The sequence below is a fragment of the Nerophis lumbriciformis genome, linkage group LG07 (genome assembly GCF_033978685.3).
Source record: "Nerophis lumbriciformis linkage group LG07, RoL_Nlum_v2.1, whole genome shotgun sequence".
Classification (NCBI taxonomy): Eukaryota; Metazoa; Chordata; class Actinopteri; order Syngnathiformes; family Syngnathidae; genus Nerophis; species Nerophis lumbriciformis.
This window is the reverse complement of record NC_084554.2, coordinates 54,652,431-54,665,420: the sequence shown is the minus strand read 5'-3', so window position 1 is coordinate 54,665,420 and position 12,990 is coordinate 54,652,431. Positions and strand designations below refer to the sequence as shown.

Below are 12,990 nucleotides of genomic sequence, written 5' to 3'. Positions count from 1 at the left end.
TCAATCAATCAATCAATCAATCAATCAACCATGTCAACTGTCAGTTTAGCATCTTTGTTTTCCACCATGAATTGATTAACGTGGACCAAAACTTATTGGGGTGTTACCATTTAGTGGTCAATTGTACGGAATATGTACTGTACTGTGCAATCTACTAATAAAAGTTTAAATCAATCAATCGATCAATCAATCAATCATATCAGTCAACCAAACCTGTCAACTGTCAGTTTAGGCTGCTCGCCGGCTCCTCATCACCACTTCAAGATGGCGGCCCAATTTCTCGCGTCACAGCAGCTAATGCTGCGTCTACTCATAATATGTCTATCTAACAATTGAAAGAATGATTTTTTACTGTCAATATCGGCTGCTGAGTTTATTTTTTTAATCATTTCTGTTGGTGGTGTGCCTCCGGGTTTGTTTAAACGCAAAAAAATGTGCCTTGGCTCCAAAAAAGGTTGAAAAACACTAATGATTGATCCCGAAATTACAACTTTGTTTTATTTTTGACTCACTTGTCCCCTTTCGCTTCCTGTAGTTCTGGGTGATACCATTAATACAATGTCCCCACTAACGTCTCAAAACAACACTTATTTGATCTTTTAGTGCATTCTAGACAATTTAATGACTTGAAAATAATATTTGACTGATACTGAAATGCGTGACTTGCCTTAGAAAAGTAATACTAATCAGTAATAGTTTCCTGATTCCCCCCCTCCGATGGAAGGCAATAGAATGTTCCAGGAGGCAGGGAAGAGCAGACACATCCAGCCTCTGACAGCGTACAAACTTCACTTCCATAGCCGGGATTGACTGTACAGTGGTAGGTACAATTCACCCGTGTGTCCTCGGACATGTCGTGCGGAGCCTCAGCGCCGGGTTTGACCGGGCTGTCAGTGCTTAAACTCGGGACGTTGCCAGGAAGATGACAGTTTGCTAGCGGTAGCTGCTAGCTGGCTAGCCTGCTAGCAGCTACCGCTCAGCATTATGGAGGAAGTAGCATGCTAACTAGTTAGCATGCTAACTAGCATGCTAACTAGTTAGCTCGTCGCTAGCCGTCCTATTTTTGGGACTGACATTCCGCTCGCCGGTAACTTTAACTTGACTGCCCCTTCCCTGACATGACTACAATACTTCCTATTAACGTACAGCGCCGGTTAAGAAGTGGGTAGTAGCCGGGATAGCTGCATGATGATTGTGCAATGTTTTTGTTTTTATTTAATACAGCCCACGGTTGGGAATGGGTCACTACTATATAATAATAATAGATTTTATTTGTAAAAGCAATTTACATCGAGCAAACAACCTCAAAGTGCTACAGTGCCATTTAAAAAACAAAGACAAAACAACAACAACAACACTAAAACCACAAATAGCTGCCCCCAACAAGTAAAATAAATAGTACAACAAATAAAACCTAGAACAGCCTAATAGCTCACATATATCTAAAATAAGAAGAAGGCTTTTGTTTTTAAAAGAAGGCTTTTTAAGCCCTTTTTTAAAAGCATGCACAGTCTGTGGTGCCCTCAGGGGGTCAGGGAGAGTGTTCCACAGACCGGGAGCGATGGAGCAGAAAGCCCGGTCTCCCGTAGTTTGTAAGTTGGAGGAGGTTAGCGCAGGTGTCGTGTGGAGGATTATGGAAGAAGTAGCTAACTAGTAGCATCTTGCTAGCATGCTACTAGTTAGCTCGTCGCTAGCCGTCCTATTTTTGGGACTGACATTCCGCTCGCCGGTAACTTTAACTTGACTGCCCCTTCCCTGACATGACTACAATACTTCCTATTAACGTAGAGCGCCGGTTAAGAAGTGGGTAGTAGCCGGGATAGCTGCATGATGATTGTGCAATGTTTTTGTTTTTATTTAAAACAGCCCACGGTTGGGAATGGGTCACTACTATATAATAAAAATAGATTTTATTTGTAAAAGCACTTTACATTGAGCAAACAACCTCAAAGTGCTACAGTGCCATTTAAAAAGCAAAGACAAAACAACAACAACAACACTAAAACCACAAATAGCTGCCCCCAACAAGTAAAATAAATAGTACAACAAATAAAACCTAGAACAGCCTAATAGCTCACATATATCTAAAATAAGAAGAAGGCTTTTGTTTTTAAAAGAAGGTTTTTTAAGCCCTTTTTTAAAAGCATGCACAGTCTGTGGTACCCTCAGGGGGTCAGGGAGAGTGTTCCACAGACCGGGAGCAATGGAGCAGAAAGCCCGGTCTCCCGTAGTTCGGAAGTTGGAGGAGGTTAGCGCAGGTGTCGTGTGGAGGATTATGGAAGAAGTAGCTAACTAGTAGCATCTTGCTAGCATGCTACTAGTTAGCTCGTCGCTAGCCGTCCTATTTTTGGGACTGACATTCCGCTCGCCGGTAACTTCAACTTGACTGCCCCTTCCCTGACATGACTACAATACTTCCTATTAACGTACAGCGCCGGTTAAGAAGTGGGTAGTAGCCGGGATAGCTGCATGATGATTGTGCAATGTTTTTGTTTTTATTTAAAACAGCCCACGGTTGGGAATGGGTCACTACTATATAATAATAATAGATTTTATTTGTAAAAGCACTTTACATCGAGCAAACAACCTCAAAGTGCTACAGTGCCATTTAAAAAACAAAGACAAAACAACAACAACAACACTAAAACCACAAATAGCTGCCCCCAACAAGTAAAATAAATAGTACAACAAATAAAACCTAGAACAGCCTAATAGCTCACATATATCTAAAATAAGAAGAAGGCTTTTGTTTTTAAAAGAAGGCTTTTTAAGCCCTTTTTAAAAGCATGCACAGTCTGTGGTACCCTCAGGGGGTCAGGGAGAGTGTTCCACAGAGCGGGAGCGATGGAGCAGAAAGCTCCCGTAGTTCGGAAGTTGGAGGAGGTTAGCGCAGGTGTCGTGTGGAGGATTAAGGAAGAAGTAGCTAACTAGTAGCATCTTGCTAGCATGCTACTAGTTAGCTCGTCGCTAGCCGTCCTATTTTTGGGACTGACATTCCGCTCACCGGTAACTTTAACTTCCCTGACGTGACTACAATACGTCAACGCGTCAGGCGCTATTAACGTACGGCGGCGGTTAAGAAGTGGCAGGTAAAGCTGCATGATGATTGTGCAATGTTTTTGTTTAATATGGGTCACTTCTATTTCTGTAGGGCTGTCTTATACAATAATAATAATATATTTGTAAAAGCACTTTACTTGAGCAAACAACCTCAAAGTGCTACAGTGCCATTTAAAAAACAAAGACGCTAAAACCACATATAGCTGCCCCCAACAAGTCAAATAAATAATAAAAAATAAAAGCTAGAACTAGCACATATATATCTAAAAAAAAAAAAAAAGGCTTTTTTTAAAAAGAAGGCTTTTTAAGCCCTTTTTAAAAGCATGCACAGTCTGTGGTACCCTCAGGGGGTCAGGGAGAGTGTTCCACAGACCGGGAGCGATGGAGCAGAAAGCCCCGGTCTCCCGTAGTTCGGAAGTTGGAGGAGGTTAGCGCAGGTGTCGTGTGGAGGATTATGGAAGAAGTAGCTAACTAGTAGCATCTTGCTAGCATGCTACTAGTTAGCTCGTCGCTAGCCGTCCTATTTTTGGGACTGACATTCCGCTCACCGGTAACGTTAACTTGACTGCCCCTTCCCTGACATGACTACAATACGACCTATTAACGTACAGCGCCGGTTAAGAAGTGGGTAGTAGCCGGGATAGCTGCATGATGATTGTGCAATGTTTTTGTTTTTATTTAATACAGCCCACGGTTGGGAATGGGTCACTACTATATAATAATAATATATTTTATTTGTAAAAGCAATTTACATTGAGCAAACAACCTCAAAGTGCTACAGTGCCATTTAAAAAACAAAGACAAAACAACAACAACGACACTAAAACCACAAATAGCTGCCCCCAACAAGTAAAATAAATAGTACAAAAAAACAACAACCTAGAACAGCCTAATAGCTCACATATATCTAAAATAAGAAGAAGGCTTTTTTTTTTTTTTAAAGAAGGCTTTTTAAGCCCTTTTTAAAAGCATGCACAGTCTGTGGTACCCTCAGGGGGTCAGGGAGAGTGTTCCACAGACCGGGAGCGATGGAGCAGAAAGCTTCCGTAGTTCGGAAGTTGGAGGAGGTTAGCGCAGGTGTCGTGTGGAGGATTAAGGAAGAAGTAGCTAACTAGTAGCATCTTGCTAGCATGCTACTAGTTAGCTCGTCGCTAGCCGTCCTATTTTTGGGACCGACATTCCGCTCACCGGTAACTTTAACTTCCCTGACATGACTACAATACGTCAACGCGTCAGGCGCTATTAACGTAGGGCGGCGGTTAAGAAGTGGCAGGTAAAGCTGCATGATGATTGTGCAATGTTTTTGTTTAACACGGCCCACGGTTGGGAATGGGTCACTTCTATTTCTGTAGGGCTGTCTTATACAATAATAATAATATATTTGTACAAGCACTTTACATTGAGCAAACAACCTCAAAGTGCTACAGTGCCATTTAAAAAAAACAAAGACAAAAAACAATGACGCTAAAACCACATATAGCTGCCCCCAACAAGTCAAATAAATAGTAAAAAATAAAAGCTAGAACTAGCACATATATATCTAAAAAAAAAAAAAAAAGGCTTTTTTTAAAAAGAAGGGTTTTTAAGCCTTTTTTAAAAGCATCCACAGTCTGCGGTGCCCTCAGGGGGTCAGGGAGAGCGTTCCACAGACTAGGAGCGGCGTAGCAGAAAGCCCCGGTCTCCCGTAGTTCGGAGCTTTGTCCTCAGAGGTTGGAGGAGGTTAGCGCAAGTGTCGTGTGGACGATTATGGAAGAAGTAGCATGCTAACTAGTAGCATCTGGCTAGCATGCTACTGGTTAGCTCGTCGCTAGCCGTCCTATTTTTGGGACTGCCATTCCGCTCGCCGGTAACTTTAACTTGACTGCCCCTTCCCTGACATGACTACAATACTTCCTATTAACGTACAGCGCCGGTTAAGAAGTGGGTAGTAGCCAGGATAGCTGCATGATGGTTGTGCAATGTTTTTGTTTTTATTTAATACAGCCCACGGTTGGGAATGGGTCACTACTATATAATAATAATAGATTTTATTTGTAAAAGCACTTTACATCGAGCAAACAACCTCAAAGTGCCATTTAAAAAACAAAGACAAAACAACAACAACACTAAAACCACAAATAGCTGCCCCCAACAAGTAAAATAAATAGTACAACAAATAAAACCTAGAACAGCCTAATAGCTCACATATATCTAAAATAAGAAGAAGGCTTTTGTTTTTAAAAGAAGGCTTTTTAAGCCCTTTTTAAAAGCATGCACAGTCTGTGGTACCCTCAGGGGGTCAGGGAGAGTGTTCCACAGACCGGGAGTGATGGAGCAGAAATCCCGGTCTCCCGTAGTCCGGAGCTTTGTCCTTGGAGGTTGGAGGAGGTTAGCGCAGGTGTCGTATGGAGGATTAACTAGTAGCATCTGGCTAGCATGCTACTAGTTAGCTCGTCGCTAGCCCCCCTATTTTTGGGACTGACATTCCGCTCGCCGTCTCAAAGTACTGTCACCGCCTGTCACATCACGCCGTGACTTATTTGGAGTTTTGTGGCGTTTCCCTGTGTGTGGTGTTTTAGTTCTTGTCCACGCGCTCCTATTTTGTTGTTGATTGTCATGTCATGTACGGATGTACTTTGCGGACGCCGTCTGCTCCACACGCTGCAAGTCTTTGCCGTCGTCCAGCATTCGTGTTTTGTTTACTTTGCAGCCAGTTCAGTTTTAGTTTTGTTTTGCACAGCCATGCCTTAGCTTCAATGCCTTTTTCTTAGCACATATTAATTTTGGTTTAAGCATTAGACACCTTTTTGTCATAACCTGGATGGATTCAAACATCCTAATCCGTAGAGTATAAAGAGTTCAAAGGTTCCAAAGGCAACATTGTCATCCATCCATCAATGGACACATGCATCCATAAATGAGAAGTGTGATGGATTAGGCGGTATTGATATATCGCAATATAATAAATGGTGCTGCTCACTGCTCCCCTCACCCCCCAGGGGGTGAACAAGAGAATGGGTCAAATGCAGAGGGTAATTTCACCACACCTAGTGTGTGTGTGACTATAGAACAACTTCAAAACAGGTTAAAAGGATCCTTAGTTTGTCTGCTGACGTGTGCGGTAACATTGCATATTGTTATTGTCTCGAAACTACTTTAATTGTTAATAACTGGTTACTTTGTGTTGTAACATGTATTAAGAGTGTATTCTTCTGTTTGGCTACTTTACATTAGTGTTGGGCAATACTACACAATTTGGGTATCAGTCCAATGCCAAGTGTGTTGGTCATAAACATTTTTGGTATTGACACTTCAAATTTTCAAGACCATTGAATGTTTCCATTTTTGATCACAATTATAATCAGACAAAAACAAAGATTTGCGATGTAAAAATCCATCCATCTTCTTCCGCTTATCCGAGGTCGGGTCGCGGGGGCAGCAGCCTAAGCAGGGAAGCCCAGACTTCCCTCTCCCCAGCCACTTCGTCCAGCTCTTCCTGTGGGACCCCGAGGCGTTCCCAGGCCAGCCGGGAGACATAGTCTTCCCAACGTGTCCTGGGTCTTCCCCGCGGCCTCCTACCGGTCGGACGTGCCCTAAACACCTCCCTAGGGAGGCGTTCGGGTGGCATCCTGACCAGATGCCCGAACCACCTCATCTGGCTCCTCTCCATGTGGAGGAGCAGCGGCTTTACTTTGAGCTCCTCCCGGATGGCAGAGCTTCTCACCCTATCTCTAAGGGAGAGCCCCGCCACCCGGCGGAGGAAACTCATTTCGGCCGCTTGTATCCGTGATCTTGTCCTTTCGGTCATGACCCAAAGCTCATGACCATAGGTGAGGATGGGAACGTAGATCAACCGGTAAATCGAGAGCTTTGCTTTCCGGCTCAGCTCCTTCTTCACCACAACGGATCGATACAGCGTCCGCATTACTGAAGACGCCGCACCAATCCACCTGTCGATCTCACGATCCACTCTTCCCCCACTCGTGAACAAGACTCCGAGGTACTTGAACTCCTCCACTTGGGGCAAGATCTCCTCCCCAACTCGGAGATGGCACTCCACCCTTTTCCGGGAGAGAACCATGGACTCGGACTTGGAGGTGCTGATTCCCATCCCAGTCGCTTCACACTCGGCTGCGAACCGATCCAGTGAGAGCTGAAGATCTTGGCCGGAGGAAGCCATCAGGACCACATCATCTGCAAATAGCAGAGACCTAATCCTGTAGCCACCAAACCAGATCCCCTCAACGCCTTGACTGCGCCTAGAAATTCTGTCCATAAAGGTTATGAACAGAATCGGTGACAAAGGGCAGCCTTGGCGGAGTCCAACCCTCACTGGAAACGTGTCCGACTTACTGCCGGCCATGCGGACCAAGCTCTGACACTGATCATACAGGGAGCGGACTGCCACAATCAGACAGTCCGTTACCCCATACTCTCTGAGCACTCCCCACAGGACTTCCCGGGGTACACGGTCGAATGCCTTCTCCAAGTCCACAAAGCACATGTAGACTGGTTGGGCAAACTCCCATGCACCCTCAAGGACCCTGCCGAGAGTATAGAGCTGGTCCACAGTTCCACGACCAGGACGAAAACCACACTGTTCCTCCTGAATCCGAGGTTCGACTATCCGGCGTAGCCTCCTCTCCAGTACACCTGAATAGACCTTACCGGGAAGGCTGATAATAAGGCTAATAATCATTTTGGTTTTTCTGATTTCAAAAGTTGGCAGGTATGTTACAGTTTTGATCACTATTACAATCAGACAAAAACACAGGATGTCCGTGGAACAATGTCAATTAAATATTTAAAAATATGTCCTAAATTCTTTATGCCCTTAAAACAGCCCATGGCAATTATTTTGACTCGGGGGGTGCCAAATTTAGAGGAAAAACATGTGTCTAGAGGCCGGTATATCTGTTTTTAGGAACACTAGTACAAAACCTCACAATAATGTCTGATTGGAGGCTAAAAACGTTATGACAGACCGCCTTGCCTTAAAAAACAGAATGGAATTTTACATTTTTTGTGTCCAGAATGTACATGAAAATAAAGAATGTTACAATATTAACTATGATGGATAAAACACTGAATATTGACAACATATGAACGTCACCCCCCTCTACATCCACATATTTTACAATCAAGCGAAACACAACAAAAATGCAACAAACACAGCGAAATATGAACGAGAAGGGTAAAAAAAAAAACCATCTACAATCTGATATATGTGTTATATCACTAAGCTTTAGAACTTTGTTGTAAAAATCAGATCAACTGCTCTAAAAAAAGGGGGGCTATTCAAAGGCTAGAGTATACAAATGAGTTTTGAGATGGGACTTAAATGTTTCTACTGAGGTAGCATCTCTAACTGTCTAAATTATAAATTATAAATTATAAATGTTATTTATTTATAACACTGTTACAAATATGCGCCACACTGTGAACCCACACCAAACAAGAATGCCAATCACATTTCGGGAGAACAAATGGCACCGTAACACAACAGAACAAATACCCAGAAACCCTCGCAGCACTAACTCTTCTGGGACGCTACAATATATTTTATGTTTATTTTGTTGACCACTGACCGAAGAAATAATAAACTAAACTAGTCTGCACACTACTGCCATCTAAAGTCTTGAAACCGCAACTGCATGCAAAGTCGACTATTTAACGCTTGCAAATGACTCTCAGAAGTGTAAGATACAACAAACGGAGAGCATAGTTACTATCAGCTCGTTAAATGTTCAATAAAAATTTTTTTATTTTATGATGAAACAAATGAAGAGTTATTAACACACATAAGTGCTGAAAATTGGTACCATTGAGTACCGCTATCAATCCTCAGGCCTTCAAAGTGGAAGCAGAGTGGTAAAATAACACTGCTTCGCCACACTCGCGTGTAAAAAAACGCCAGCTGACGAAACCAATCATGGACATAATCACCTTAGAGAGATAAGGTCTGGTCTTTTTGAAGGACACAGAAATTCTAAGGTTTCATCTGACTCACTGGGGGGGTCTTAGAATAATAATGACTTCATCTGAACACAGTGTGTCACCGCTCCAAAGAACGCTTCAAATGCTGATAAGGAATCGGTGTAATCATGAGCTGTTACAATGTTCTAAGGGGGAAAAAAAATGCTCCGAATCATTGCAACTTTTTTGAAACGGACAGGTTAAAAACAACATAAACGATTGGATGATATTCAAACATTTTTGGTGGTCATTTTTTTTGCTGTATTACCTAATTTGGGCTGCAACAATCACAAGAAAATGATTGCGCATGCATGCATGCAAAACAATTATTGCAGCGGCTATGTTGGATGGATAAAATTCCATTTGCATACAGTGGGGCAAAAAAGTATTTAGTCAGCCACCGATTGTGCAAGTTCTCCCACTTAAAATGATGACAGAGGTCTGTAATTTTCATCATAGGTACACTTCAACTGTGAGAGACAGAATGTGAAAAAAAAAAATCCAGGAATTCACATTGTAGGAATTTTAAAGAATTTAATTGTAAATTATGGTGGAAAATAAGTATTTGGTCACTTCAAACAAGGAAGATCTCTGGCTCTCACAGACCTGTAACTTCTTCTTTAAGAAGCTCTTCTGTCCTCCACTCGTTACCTGTATTTATGGCACCTGTTTGAACTTGTTATCTGTATAAAAGACACCTGTCCACAGCCTCAAACAGTCAGACTCCAAACTCCACTATGGCCAAGACCAAAGAGCTGTCAAAGGACACCAGGAAAATAATTGTAGACCTTCACCAAGCTGTGAAGAGTGAATCTACAATAGGCAAGCAGCTTGGTGTGAAAAAATCAACTGTGGGAGCAATTATCAGAAAATGGAAGACATACAAGACCACTGATAATCTCCCTTGATCTGGAGCTCCACGCAAGATCTCATCCCGTGGGTTCAAAATGATCATGAGAACTGTGAGCAAAAATCCCAGAACCACGCGGGGGGACCTGGTGAATGACCTGCAGAGAGCTGGGACCAAAGTAACAAAGGTTGCCGTCAGTAACACACTACGCCGACAGGGAATCAAATCCTGCAGTGCCAGACGTGTCCTCCTGCTTAAGCCAGTGCATGTCCAGGCCCGTCTGAAGTTTGCCAGAGAGCACATGGATGATACAGCAGAGGATTGGGAGAATGTCATGTGGTCAGATGAAACCAAAATATAACTTTTTGGTATAAACTCAACTCGTCGTGTTTGGAGGAAGAAGAATACTGAGTTGCATCCCAAGAACACCATACCTACTGTGAAGCATGGGGGTGGAAACATCATGCTTTGGGGATGTTTTTCTGCTAAGGGGACAGGCCGACTGATCCGTGTTAAGGAAAGAATGAATGGGGCCATGTATCGTGAGATTTTGAGCCAAAACCTCCTTCCATCAGTGAGAGCTTTGAAGATGAAACGTGGCTGGGTCTTCCAGCATGACAATGATCCCAAACACAACGCCCGGGCAACGAAGGAGTGGCTCCGTAAGAAGCATTTGAAAGTCCTGGAGTGGCCTAGCCAGTCTCCAGACCTCAACCCCATAGAAAATCTGTGGAGGGAGTTGAAAGTCCGTGTTGCTCGGCGACAGCCCCAAAACATCACTGCTCTCGAGAAGATCTGCATGGAGGAATGGGCCAAAATACCAGCTACTGTGTGTGCAAACCTGGTAAAGACCTATAGTAATCGTTTGACCTCTGTTATTGCCAACAAAGGTTATATTACAAAGTATTGAGTTGAATTTTTGTTATTGACCAAATACTTATTTTCCATCATAATTTACAAATAAATTCTTTAAAAATCCTCCAATGTGAATTCCTGGATTTTCTTCCCACATTCTGTCTCTCACAGTAGAAGTGTACCTATGATGAAAATTACAGACCTCTGTCATCATTTTAAGTGGGAGAACTTGCACAATTGGTGGCTGACTAAATACTTTTTTGCCCTAATGTATATCAGACCTGGGCAAAATACGGCGTTCTACTTAATTTTTTTAGACCTTTAACATGAAAACCGTAGCTGCCATTACGTTGTGCAGTGATGTTTTTAAATGACCATACGTCTTGAACTATAGAAAGTCTTTCAATGGTTGTAAGCTGCACTTTTGGGTGTTTTAGGAGTTATTACGGTAATCTACGTCACAGCAGCTCAGACCAGAAACAAAGCAGAGTAGGCGGGGTTTGTTTTCAGAGCAGCCAGCCCCAAATGCGTGTGTCAGAAACGGACGCGGAAGCACATTTTTACGACAGATTTCTGCATAAAAGTGATAATATATCCAGTGTTTCCCACAGGACAGGCATCTATTTGTGGTGGTGTGATCGGCGGGGGGTGGGGGGGGGGGCAGCGGCGATGACCAAGAAGAACGCGGAGTTGGAATATAATTACATTTTATGTACATATTTATATACAGATTTGAACAATTAGTGATTCACTGAAATATATTTATTAATTGTGGTTCTTACAAAAAATATATCTTATAAAATATAAAAGCTAAAATGTCTCTTAAAGCTCTGCCCCTTTAATGAGTGAATACTAAATAATTTAACTTTAGCCTACTACTACAACCATATTATTTACCAGCAACATGAAGTGAAACAGAGGCAGAGGTGTCCTGCCACAGTCAGTCAACCTCCTCCTCCTCCTGCTGCTGCTGAACAGGTCGCACCTGTGGTCCAGACTGTAGGCCTACCTCCTTTCCAAGTCCAGCCCTTTTCGGCCGTTGAAAATCTTAACTTTAACTTTACACATACAAACTGTAGCACACAAAAAAGCACATTTAATAAAAAAAACTTTATTATGGTCTTACCTTTACTTAGAAATGAAGTCCATGCGCCGCAACTAAAGCCCTCACTTCAACTTTCCACGTGCAAGATTGAATCTATTTAAAAAAGTGTAACCGAGGGTTTATAAATGTCGCCTATACTGTATGAAACTACAAAATAACAAACACGGAGGCTCCAGTTTACACGAGGATCACTTTATTTACCTTCTTTCAAAAACCTCCGCAACGTGACATCACTTCCGCTCTTAGCGCCTTCAAAATAAGAGCTCAAGACATATACTGTATAACAGCGCATAACAGGAACTTAACATCACAAAGAGGAAAGCCCATGAAAATAGGTTACAAAAGTTATTTGATAAGAAGCCAAAAAGTGCAAAAACAATAATGTTCGTGTTGGAGGAGTTGTGAATTAGGTACACCTGCAGTCTGCAGGTGTATCTAATGTTGTGTCCCTGCAGTCATTCACAACTCCTTCAACACCAACATTATTGTTTTTGCACTTTTTGGCTTTTTATGAAATAATTTTTTAAAATAGATTCAATCTTGCACGTGGAAAGTTTAAGTGTGGGCTTTAGTTGATATAACAATTCTACGGCGGGGGTGCAGGAGGCGAGCCTCAGCCAGTGCGTCTTTTGCGGCCGTTTTATGATCGCTCAGCACAAGAAATACGTGACACACATACAGTTGTTGACAAAATACACTGTACATTATATACCTCAGCTAACTAAACTATGGAAATGTATAATATAATTCATATAGCAATACGGTCTCACTGCACAGCAGGCCAGCGGTTAGCCGAGTCATTGCGCAATCCATGTTGAGGCACTGAGTGACGTGCCTCGACTGGCTGTTGTTCACCGCACCGTCTCTTCTCAGTATTTGAACGGCAAATGTGAAAATTCAGCGATTTTGAATACAAATAATCTAAAACTGGTGAAGTTAAATGGAAAATAACTTTATCACTGGATACATATAACAATTAAATTTTTTTTTTTTTTTTTTTACATTTTTTTTCTTTCCATGATGGCAGGTGAGGCCCCGCCTCTAGTGACTGCACGTCACTGATATATATATATATATATATATATATATATATATATATATATATATATATATATATATACCGTATTTTCCGCACCATAAGGCGCCCTGGGTTATAAGCCGCGCC

At 42.3% G+C, this 12,990-nt stretch overlaps 1 protein-coding gene across 1 annotated transcript in view; it reads left to right on the top strand.

Annotated features, from left to right (window-relative positions):
* The first annotated feature begins 685 nt into the window (after positions 1–685).
* The window catches only part of cul2 (cullin 2), an 87,787-nt gene continuing 75,482 nt past the window's right edge, over positions 686–12,990 (top strand). The window contains exon 1 of the mRNA XM_061964867.1: positions 686–820. The gene's annotated coding sequence lies outside the window, so the exon portion shown is untranslated. The remainder of the gene's footprint in view (positions 821–12,990) is intronic.